This window comes from Pleurodeles waltl, chromosome 12 (genome assembly GCF_031143425.1).
Source record: "Pleurodeles waltl isolate 20211129_DDA chromosome 12, aPleWal1.hap1.20221129, whole genome shotgun sequence".
NCBI lineage: Eukaryota > Metazoa > Chordata > Amphibia > Caudata > Salamandridae > Pleurodeles > Pleurodeles waltl.
The window spans coordinates 216726696-216739048 of NC_090451.1; the positions used below are offsets into that span (position 1 = coordinate 216726696).

General features: G+C 45.3%; 1 protein-coding gene and 1 long non-coding RNA gene across 3 annotated transcripts in view; one reads left to right on the forward strand and one right to left on the reverse strand.

Annotated features, from left to right (window-relative positions):
- The window catches only part of LOC138268595 (uncharacterized), a 227632-nt gene that overhangs the window by 66437 nt on the left and 148842 nt on the right, over positions 1–12353 (reverse strand). The gene's annotated exons all lie outside the window — the stretch shown is intronic.
- DEF8 (differentially expressed in FDCP 8 homolog) overlaps positions 3511–12353 on the forward strand; it is a 155313-nt gene continuing 146470 nt past the window's right edge. For both annotated transcript variants that reach the window (XM_069218409.1, XM_069218410.1), the window contains exon 1: positions 3511–3740. The gene's annotated coding sequence lies outside the window, so the exon portion shown is untranslated. The remainder of the gene's footprint in view (positions 3741–12353) is intronic.

Genomic DNA, 12353 nt, shown 5'->3' on the forward strand with positions numbered 1-12353 from the left:
TTCCAAATAAAATGCTAGAAGCGCAGCCCACAGCGTGAAGAAAGGCTGCTGCGTGTGAGGAGGGCACAGGTGCTGTTGCGCACGGAGAGAAGAATAAAGTGCCCATGGCCACACCCCCGATTCCCTGCAGTGACCCGAGACAGGCCTGGGAAGGCCGCGACACAGCCTGCAACATGGATGAAAGGCGCAAAGGTGCTGCCACACACCAAAAGAACCAAGGAAGTGCCTAAGGGCTACCCCTCACCGAGCATTGTGCAGTTTGCCGGCCTCTTCCCAAGAGGCTGTCTGTTTTTTTGGAAGAAAAAAAAGAAGAGCAGAAGAAACAAAGAGAATAAAGAAAACTGCACTTACCTGCAGCTCCCACCAGTATGACAAACTCCTCCCTGGCAGCATGGCTCCTCATCTGTTTGGGCAAACGAGGCCTAGTAGCAGGAAAGACTGTCTCTCAAGCTGGAAAGAAGCGCCACAGTGACATCTAGTGGCCAAAGAAAGGTACTGCACCCTGTTTCTATTTTAAAGGGAAAGCAAGCATTGTTGAAGGCAAGTTTACAGCAACACCCCAGAGAGTGACTGCGCAAGCCCAGCAGCGCGCCCATGGACAGAAACGCGCAGAAGACGGAGAGTGACGTGTGCAACCACTGCACAGCGGAGAAGACTGCAACTGTCCCAGCCAAGCTGCAACAGTAAGGAATGGATGCAAGTGCCACATGAGGCACGAGGAAAGCGTGCATGGACTGCGCAGCTCCTGGTGGCCGTCCGCCGCCACCGCCAAAACAAAGCCACAGGCCCCAGCAGTGATGGACATCACCGCAAGATAGGAGAGGGACATGCCAGGCGTCAACAAAGGACGCCCGAGAAGGAAAAGAGAAAATATCAGAGGTACACAGAGAGCTGCGCCACCGAAGCTGACAACACGGGCAGGAGCCCGAGAAACATGGACAGAGCACCCGAGAGTGTGACGTAACGCCCGGGACAAGAGGCCGTGCCAGCCAGCCACACAGCAACAGAAGATGGCCACCTTTGGCCCATCGTTGACTAGGTCAGCCGAACTGACCAACCCTGCCAAGCAGATGGAGGCCGGGGCGGGCGAAGCGACAGCGCTGTCTCGAGGGGCAAGAGTGGTGCCCTCAAGAGAAGACTCATAGGAAGAGGATGGTGACCCACCAGTCAGGAAGTGGTCCACCAAGAAGATCTGGGAACAGACCAGACCTGCAAGAGGTCAGATGGGTGAGTGGATCAAGTCCTACCCGCAGCACTCAGCCTGCGAGAAGCTGTAACAGAGCAAGATGCACCTGCAGAGGTGCAAAGAAAGGTCCATGTGGCACAGCATGCGACCTGTGGCATGACGCCATATCCAGGGCGAAGAGCAAGATGTAACAGCAGAGGTGCTTTGAAAGGTCCATGTGATGCAGCATGCGACCTGTGGCCCGACGCCACACCAAGGAGGAAAGAGTAAAAGAGAGCGTGGCATGATGCCACAACGAGAAAAAGAGAGGAGTGTGATAGACCAGTCACACCACGGATCGACTCCATCACAGGTGCGCAAGCGGAAGGAAGAAGAGCGACACAACTGAGGACTCACGCAAGCAGATAAGAAGGTATCCATCAGCCCATGACAGCCACCGGGGTGAGCAGTCCTGCCACTTGTCACCGGCTGCTGGGCTGCGATGGCATTCCTGTCGCCAACTGCACCAGCTAGGCAAGACCAGCCAGTGGCCACGAAGTCCCTCAAGTGATCCTTCTGCCGATGAATGACACCGCCACCTGTTTGATCTGCAGAAAGATGAAAAAGATCATCACCTTGATGAGGTGCATCGCCCAACCACCGAATGAGCACAGCACCACCCGAGTGGATCTAGAGTCAGCAACAAGAACCGACGCTGACCAGGCATCTCCGGCAAAGTGGAAACTAAACACATGAACACCTGCCATGAGCCCCGTGAACCAGACACCTGCCTGTGAGAGCAGACCAGACCATTTGGACCATCCACCCTTGGGGTTGCACAAGACTTGGACGCGGCCCTATTGGGAGTTCAGTGCAACACCTTTGGCCCGGCCTACGTTGGCCCGCACAGCCCACGCAGTCCTGTGGCAATCCAGGGTCAAGGGCCTCCAGGGAATTCCGGTGAGAGAGGAATCCTGCTGCGAGAGATTTGTCTAAGACAGCTCCACGACAGGCATCGGGAAGCACGGAGGTCACATACAGAGACTGGCCACCCTATGGCCAGAGCACCTGAATCCTGACGGCCAGAGCAAGCTGACCCTGCGTCAACCACCCTTGGGGCTCCATGTGAGATTAGGATGTGGTCCTGTAAGCGGTTCCTCTGATGACGCCTTTGCTTGGCCTGCGATAGGCCGGCACAATCCACACAGTCATGTGGCAGCCTGCCAAAGGGCCTTGAGGAGACTCCTGTTCGATGGAGTTCTGGCATGAGAGGGAAGCCTGCCGCTGAACACCCAGGTGCACCAGGCCGTCACGTCATCTGCAGTCTTAGGAGGTGTGCTATCCCCAGAGTCAGAATGCCTTCCAGAACTGTGTACAGTGGACTCCCCACTGCTCCAGATGCACCTGCATCAGAAGTTATACATAGGCTTTGATCTGAGCCCAGGCGGGACCGGACCGACAGTCCCCAGCAAACTGTGAGGTCCGTAGACAAGCGCCTGAAGCATCTGGATGTCATCTGCACTGCTGTTCGTGTCCAGCACAGTCTGGTTGAACAACGGAGACATGCTGTGATGCCGAGTGCCCAGCTGCACCTGTTCCATGCCGCAGGTCAGGCGGACCGCCTGAAGAGACTCTGTATATTTTTTGTGTCTTTGTTTCTCTCCCACAGTTTGGACTTTGTTGTTTTGTTCCTCAATAAAGATTGGGAGGTATGTAGTGTCCTGCTGGACACGTTCTAGTGTTCCACCAGCCACTCGGCTGAGGACTGGCCTTACACACACACCCCACACCCATCCAACACAGGCGTCACCAGTCAGGTGACCCTGGGGCGCAGGTGCCCTAGGTCAGTTACCTGAACCATACCACTGTGTCTGTGTGACATAATTTCAGTAGCATGAGGGCCCCCAGTACTACACGGGCCAAGAGTTCCCTAGCTGGAAGAGCCCCCGACTTACTCATTCGGCGGTCATATCTTATAAGCTTCTCTTTACTGAAAAGTTTCAGAGTCGATTCCGAATTTTCAAATAAAAGTAATAAGCTATCGCGTACTCTGCTACACTAAAGCGTTTCAATTGTGGTAAGTGTTAAGTGCATACTTCGTATAGAATTTAATAGAGAATTGCCCTTATATTAAAAGAAAACAAGTTAAAGTGCTTCAAACGTACGTTACTTGTGTTCCTCCTTTCTACTGTGCAGCATTTTGAGCATTGCTATATTGTCCGTTGTTTGTTTTGCTGTCGCACTTTGTCGCCCCGACCGCAGTGCCGCAAAAACAATATCCCACATCTCCCAATCCATCATGGCTGCAGAAACAGTGCTCGATGATAACACTCTGGTGAGAAATAGATTACACCAGTTCCCGATCCAGCATGGCGGCGTTCGGTTATTGGTTGGTGCAGGGGTAAGCCTCTGCAGAAAATGACAGCTACCTGGCAACATGATGTGTACGGAGATTGCCCTTCCTGAGCCGGTGTTCCGTCTAGAACACAACAGCTGTTATGCCTCCGGAGCTTAAAAGTGTCATAGCGAGGAGGGGCTCAGGCCCTGCCTAGCGGAGACAGTCGGCGATGTACAGGTGACCGTAGCCTGGGGAAGAAGGGGTGGGGAGCTGCCTGGTTACTGACCCCTCGCAGCGGCTTGTAACTGACTTTTCAAACAATAGCTTGACGCAGCTTCCACCAGCTACAGCTGGCTAACACAAAGGTTGTACACAGTCTTTGTGCTACAGCTAGTGTGAATTGTAAATGTATTTATACGTCTTAGCTCACAACAATCTTTAGCTCTCACAACACATAGTTGCTTTCTATATCAGCAGATATCCACACCTTAATATTAGTAGCTCCCCCACACCTGGGCATACGTGAAGGAGAAATGGTCGGCCCTTCGCCCATATGCAACACGATTCAGTTCTACATAAATAAGCTGGGTGTGGCGTAAGAAACCCGGACTCAGCTCCCTTACACGGCATCTACGTAGCACACGCATTTTCTTTCTTTCTCTTTCCGTCTCTCCCTCGAGGGTTGTGTTGAGACTCACATAGGATAAGGCCGTACTTAAATAATGTATTGTCCAAACATGACCTTCGGCCTCACAGTTTCGACTGACATACAACTAGAACCTTGGTGAATAAATCTTCATTTCGATAATAAATATAATCATAAAAGAGTTAAAAAAAAATCATAAAATAGCATACTCAATAAAAATTGAAAGATATCATGCAATAATTATACATCATGTTAAAACCGCGTACTAAAAAAATAATTAAACATTTTAAGAGTTCATAACTTTGTTCTAATACAAAGCGCTTTTCAAAAAGGAACAGACCACATAGGACATTACATGATCGCATTGCAATTGTAAATAAAGAAAGGCAGCTCTATATTTGCGGAAGCCCCTAGACTTGAGTATAGGCAGAAGGACCCTTCAGCGTGGGGGATCATAAAACCTGCAAAATAGAACCAAATGTTCCAAGGACTGAAAATAACTACCATCACAAGGGAGAGCTCAATGGAATTCGGATCATATAATCCTGGTGGAAAACAAATATGCGATCAAATCGTACCCAGCCGAAACATAGTAGGAAGAGATCTCTCCCAGGCATTCCTAACCAAGGAGAGATATGATTCTGGGCTAGTCATAGTTTTCAATAACAACGGGGTTCTCAAAGCTGATTTCCCCATAACTACATTCACTCTGTTTTCCCTAGCACAATTTAAGTACAGATCCTTAATCATCTTCCTTTTGCCTTCTTGGAGCAGAAAACAATTCAGGGTTACCCAAAGACTTGGCAACACACTTGATGTGGCTAAGCCACTGAATTTTATGGCCATGCTCCCACCCAAAACAAACCTCATTCACATCTCTATTTAAGACAATGTGCTTTCCACTCCACACTGCAATCCGCAAAACCAATGGGATGATTTTTAGCAAGATCCTCTACATGGTCTAGATCCAGCTCTTCATGAAAGAAGAGACTCAAGCTTGTGGGTCCCAGACCTAAAAGTCTCCTGCAAAAGCGGTTCTCCTCACGCTGAATTCTCAGTTGCAATACCCACAAATAGCAGCACTAAATAGCAACACAGGGCGGCATTTAATTCTATAGGTTTTCAACAAAATCCAGAGCGTCTTACTGCACACTGTAGATACAAACCTGAAAAGGGATCCACAGGCTTGGTTAAAACTCGAACAACGATTCACAAGACAGGGGATCCAGGTATTATGCTGGTCAAAGGTGACCTCTAAATACAGGAAGGTGGCTACCCTCGAAATTGCTATCTCCTTGATAGTGATGGGTCTGGGTTTACTAATTTGCTTACCACAGGCCATATGGTGTGTTTTAGTGACGTTTTTGTCCAGTTCCAAGTCATCCATGAACTTGACAAGTAAGTCTACCAGGCACTTAACCCATTCAGAGTATGAAAAAGGAGAACTGTATCGTCGGTGTATAAAAGAGGGGGCAAAGGAATTGGTTTTACCTTGGGCATGTCCTTCCTATTCGATACCAAAAAAATAATTTAGGCCATTAATATATAGTAAGAATAGGATAGGTGCTAAAACATATCCTTGCCTAACCCCCGAGGTAGGCCAACAGACTCTGTGCATTCCCCTCCTAAAGCATATCTAAGAGAAGCATTAGCATCTGTATGGAGGGCACATAAGAAGTCAATCAATGACTGGGGCAGCACAGAGCTAGAGTCTTCATAGTAATCTACATGCATCGTCAAGTGCCACATTGGCAGATCATTTCAGCATTCTACATTTATATGAAGACTAGAACACATATGGTATAAAGGAAGGGGGGTTGGGAGCACACTGCCTCACATCCCAGCACAGTTAACTCCTTTGCATCCTGGTAAATGCAGTTCACAATTAGTGCTTACTTGAAAATTATCTGTAGTTTTTCACCAAAGTTGGTGCAGACTTTGCTGTAGATCTCTAGACATGTGTTTCTGTGTTTAGCTCTTCATCAATAGAGAGTAGAGAACAAAGAAAATTCATCTGGGGTTGCTGGAAATGCTGCCAAAATCCTCTCAGGTCAAGTACCACTCACAGGCACACAGGTGCATCACCAAAGCTCATCAGCTCACTGGCTCAAGGGAGCCTTCTAAACAGGAAGGGGGGTTGGGAGCACACTGCCTTACATCCCAGCACAGTTTGCCCCTTTGCATCCTGGTAAATGCAGTTCACAGTTAGCGCTTACTTGAAAATTATCTGAAGTTTTTCACCAAAGTTGGTGCAGACTTTGCTGTAGATCTCTAGATACGTGTTTCTGGGTTTAGTTCTTCATCAGTAGAGAGTAGAGAACAAAGACAATTCATCTGGGGTTGCTGAAAATGCTGCCAAAATCCTCTCAGGTCAAGTACCACTCACAGGCACACAGGTGCATCACCAAAGCTCGAGTGTGAGGCAGTGTGCTCCCTTTTTTTGTGTGTCTAATTGACGGCTCCCATGAGCCTACGAGCTGACGAGCTCTGGTGAGGCACCTGTATGCCTACTGAGTGGTACAAAAACCTGTGAAGACGTTCAGCAGCATTTCAAGCAACCCCTTCAGATATATTTTCTCTCTTCTGATGACTGCTGAAAGCCAGAAACACATGTCCAGAGATACAGCACTTGCTGCACCTACTTAAGGTGAAAGACTTTTTGAAAAATGTCTCTATCTTTAAATCTAATGACTGCATTTACCATGATGCATTGTGGCTATTTTATGCTGGAGTGTGAGGCAGTGTGCTCCCTTTTTTTGTGTGTACAGTTGGTATAAACTCGACACATCTATCTATAGAAGAAAAACACTCAAAATTGACAGCTAAAACACAAACACATGTTTCCCTTAAAAGTAGCACAATTAATTGAGTACACTACCGGGTTAGTGAAAGTTTAAGATCCTTGACTACCTTCATTGTCCTGGAACCTTGCAAATGCTAATAAAACTCCATTGTTTGTTATTTCCAATGTCAGAACATCATTTTCTATGTTCATCTCTCTCTGAGGCTGGGAATATTTACTTTCTCCCTTCCTTACACCTGTGTCTTTTTCACATCTACCCAATCTCCACATTCCAAATGCCTGATTTTCACGCCTTTCCCTGTATTGTAAATTCATTTACACACTCTTTGCATACCTGCTATACTCTTCCTCATACTCTTTCTGTCCACCCTGACCTTTTCCTTTTGGCGTAACCACAGATGGGCTTCCCTTTGTGGCTGATTCTCCTCCTTGGAGCCTGTAAAAGGGGAAACCTTGTCATAGAATGGGGATTAAATAATTATGCCCAAATCACTTAGCCTAACTTATTCTACCATGATAATCCTTAGGCTAAGGATATAACTGTATGTTGTCCATCACCATCTGAGTCACCCTTTCCACTTGACCATTAGCTTGCGGCCTAAACAATGGTACTCTTTCATGTGTTATCCCAAATTTCTCAAGGAATTTTATCATGGCTCTGGAGATTAATTGTACCCCAATATCTGCCACTAGCACCTTGGGTATTTCTACCTACATAAAACATTTTCTTTAAAAAACTATCATTTTGCTTGTGTTCACCTGATCCATTGTCTTTTATCACAAACTACTTACTGTGGTCATCTACGAAAATCAACAGGGACTGATCCCTTGCTCCCAGTTTCTTTACTGCTCCAGTAAAGTCTATGACCAATCTCTCCCTTGACATTCTTGGTAACTTGTTGAATTTTAGTGGTGTTGTCTGTCTACTTTTGTTTTGTCACTGTCACTGTTGTAATATGCATAGCAAATCCTCACACTGTCCTCAACTTCACAGCCCATGTTTGGTCACCAGAAAAAATTATGTCAATCTACTTTCTTCCCAGGTGTCCCTCATGTGCAATCCTAACCAGCCTATCTCTCATGTTCCTTGGTGGGTTAATCCAATCACATTGCAGAAACATTTTCCCACAGATACTCAATTTCTCCTTTTCTGCATGCAACATATCCTCAACTGTCAGCCTTGACTAACAATCAGCTACGAAATTACTCACCATCTTTACATATTCCGATTCAAAGTTGTATTCCATCGCAGTCAACACCCACTGTGATTTTCTGGATGTTATACTTCCTTCTAGACCTCCTCCTTATTTGAATATATGCAGCTGAGTTTTGTGATAAGCCAGTACCCAGAAATAACTAAAATGATCGTTCACCAACAGCAGGCCAGGGCCCCTTTCTCTGTAGCTCAATGATCCTTCTGCACCTTGCAATTGTCTTGGGGCATGCCCGGTGACCATTTACTGACCATCTATCATCTGTGACAGTACTGCTGCCAGTACCACGTTGCTGGCACCTGTAGTGACAAATGTTTCTTATGGACATTGGTGCATTAGCAGTAAACCTTTTCCCCACCACACCTCAAACACATTTTCACACACTGGAGTTTTAACTTTTCTTCCTAAGGGGCAACCTCATAAAAGGCCAGTCTGAGGCCTTCAACAGCAATGCATATAGATTTTACGCACTTTTAGGGATCGGGTCCCAATCCTATTTGTATTTTTGTGGGTAGGTGTGCCTGATGGACCAAGCAAGATGGACCTGAAATAGCTTTAAATCAGTAGTGATGAAAGTAGGTTTAGACAGGGCAGTTGAGAGACACAACCCACTGGCCCTCTCACCCTACATCTAAACTGCAAGTTAATGGTAAGCAGCCCCCTGCCAACCTAATTCCAGTCACGGCTAGCTAATGAAATGTGGTTGTCTGCTTGATGGATATTTGGATCATAGCTGGTAGAAGCAATGTCCTTATTTTGCTAACTCTCTCAGTGACAGTTGGTACCAGGACTTGAAAAATTATGAAAAATCTTTCCAGACCTGCAGGTCTAGTAACTTAACTTATTTGCTTGTCCTTAATCAAATACCCTCAACCCTTGAGTTGAACAGTAGTGTTTTTTCAATTGAAGAAATGTAAACATTACTTGATATACTTGTTGTTTTCTTTAAAGGTGGCATCGAATAAACACCAGGCATTTCAATGAACTACACCATATTTAAATTGAACTACTTTATAATTATCAGACAGAACCGGCGTCATATGTTTTTAGTTAACTCAGAAAGACTTTAGCCTATTGGAGAAGAAAACATAGAAAAGTGAAGATTCCTGGGTCAGTGATCTCTCAACAATACAGTGGCCACAGGGCCTGACAAAGTCGAACCCACTCTTAGCAAGTTAAATGTGGAACTCCGCCAGACCTGACTGAAATGTGGGATTACATATAAGTGACTGTAGAGCAGTGCACTGCTCACATGTGAATAAAGATGTGATGGGCAGATTGCTTGAATTAATCTCAGCCCCTGGTAATTACTCACAACTGCATCACAGTCCGTGTTGTCTTTTTGCCCACAGTGCATGCTATGGCAGGAAGCAGCCATACGTTTTGGTCCTGTTTCAATAGGAGCAGTCCAGCCCGAACTGTTAGGTCTGGTCTCCATTCGATGGGGAAACAAGCAATGCCAGTCTGGTTTTGGCTTATTTGGGTCTCTTCAGTTGGGTGTAGCTTGAGTATTATGCCAGAGTGAGTGCAGGACTCATGTCTGGGCAAACCTGTTGCACTGAAGAAAATACACAAATGATAGGTGGAATCCTTTAATTAATCTCAGGCACTGAAAATTATGTAGGGCTGCATCTCGGACCATCATATTTAAGCACAACATTCCACCTCAGACAGTTCTTGTGGGTGCACAATATTTAATTTATTTCACCTCTTCCTTAGGGTGCATTATTTAACTCATCAGGGTACAGTTGTGTCACCCTACGTAATGAAAACATGTCCTCCAAATGTTCTTAGTGCATAGTCACTGATACTTCCTCCCCTTATGTATAAAGATGCAGATATTTATTGGTCAGGAGTTGTAATGCTGTTGGTTGCTCGCAGTCCTCAACTTTCTTCCTACATTTGTCTATATTTGCTAGCATGTTATCCGACAGTAAGTAATGTGAACATTCTGTGGCTATTTCACTTGAATTACTTTTACAGTCTGCCTGCCAGCTGCAAGCTCAGCTGATGATAGTACCATAACTGTGACAAGACTTCAATGCTTTTCAAATAAAAGAAAGTTGTCGCCCAGTTTTAAAAGTATGATAGACATAATTATGTTTCAGTACAAGTCACTTTTTTGCTTGGGAGCTAGGTCTTTCAAGGGTTAAGCGGTAACACACCATCTTTTTTGCAGGTTTCTTTTCAAAAGAGATCTCTGGATTAGATTCTAATGCCCAAGAGGAGGGGTTGAAGGTAGTATAGACTTAATAATATTCAATGTCTTTTTGATTTTTAGTGAAATGGAAGATGCCCAAGCACAAAATGTATTGTGTGCCTTACCAAATGTTATAGCTCCTCTTGTTACTCACAGTGCTTCAATCTCACGAGGTGAGAGAAGGGAGCAGTGACCAAGGTTACCTGTGAGCTCTTCTGCTTGGACAGCATGACAGATGGAAAGTAGAAAAACATGTAGAAGGCACACAGTAAGCAGAGGGAGAAACTTTAAAAATGATTGGTTCATTAAAAAATAAGCTTGAAATTTTACCATGCAAGAGGATTTTTTGAACACTGGATACAGTCTGCCGGCAGATCCTGGCTTATTGTCTCATCTCAGGCCAACTCCTGAAGTTGATTATTCCTTTCTTCCTAATAGATCACAGACGGTTAAGTAGACTGCCGCATACAATTCCAAAACTAGGGTTCTAGACACAACGGTTCTCCCACAGGATCTTTGCAACAATTCTTGTTACATGTTGGTTGTCTGGAAAGCATTCTGATCTATACTTCCAACAGCTTTGAGGTCTCTACACATCATTCGGATAATCTGACTTCTTCATTGATGCAGTGGTACCAAGCTCAAAAAAGCTGTTGAACTAAAACCTGTAATTCAGTGAACCCGGTGTTAAGGAACCGGCATCCAGGCAAGTAGAACTGCACTTGTAAGCCATAGGGTACATGGTGAAATAGTGTGCAATCATCTGGACTGTTGTTGAAAGCAGGTGACAGGAAGCCCATAAGGACCAGACACTTGACTGACTGACTGTGAGTTGACCCCTTTTAGTGAATGACTGGTGGTGAGTCCTTTGGGTGGTGTGGCAAATACAGTTTTTATGATCGCTCTCCAACCCACTGAATTTAAACCATATCAAAGGTTTTTTCAGTCCTAATATGCCTATTGTTGTCATGAAGTGAGATTGGGAGGTAGAAGACGGCAGATTCTGGGTTTCTTGTTGGACGGCAGCCGTATGAAGTTCAAGTTCCATAGAATGAAATGGGTCTAAGGATTAGAGCAGGGCAATGTTTTAACTAGTTTATTTGAGTTCAAAACCACATAGATGCTATTTTCTTTAAAATAGGCTGTCACCAGTATCTCAGTTTAACTGTGAAAATAAATTCAGACTCGGGTTTCACTTTTACAATCACTATGGCTTAACTCTTGTGTACTACAGTTTGTAATTCTTCACATCTTGTTGTACTGCTTATGATGGGTTTGTTTTCTTCCTCTTGGAGTGTACCTTTTCATCAGTTGTGTGAACACTGGACTCAGCCAGTGGCTACACTTCTTGAAGAGAAAACTACGAGGTCTGTAATTCATTCCAATGCTGGTTTAAGGAGTCACTTTGATTTCTTTATTTGTGATAACTTGGCAGATGTTTTTGATAGTTCATTAGCAGCTATGTTACCTGTCCAGGTACAACTTACACCTAGCAAGGATATTGCTGAGTTCATATACCTTAGGTGCCATCTCACACTACATCTGCCAGGATAAAACAATAGACCGTTCTCGAAAAGGAAAACTTCAGCTTTATGTACTATATTCCCTTGCAGGCTGAATTTCAGAAATTCAAGCAGTTTAGTCTGAGACTACTTTTGCTTGGCCTGAGAATAACTTTTGTTGTTGTTGTTGTTGTTGTCCTGCTTTCACCACAAGTGCATCTTTCCTGTGGCAAAGATCCTGTCTTCCACTTTGCATGCCCTCTTCTACTAGTTTGGTTCAGCAGCTGTACGACGTGAATGTAGGCAGGCACTATGTTCAATGAAATTTGGAATGGATAAATGTTTCACATACTGTTCCAGGGACTCTTGAAACTCTGGCAGCACACTTCTTTTTGGACACTATTATCAGACGCTTTGGAGCTGGGAAAGTGAATCCATCACCCACCACCCCCAGCCATTTGGTGTGCTTGGGAGCCAGGACTCCA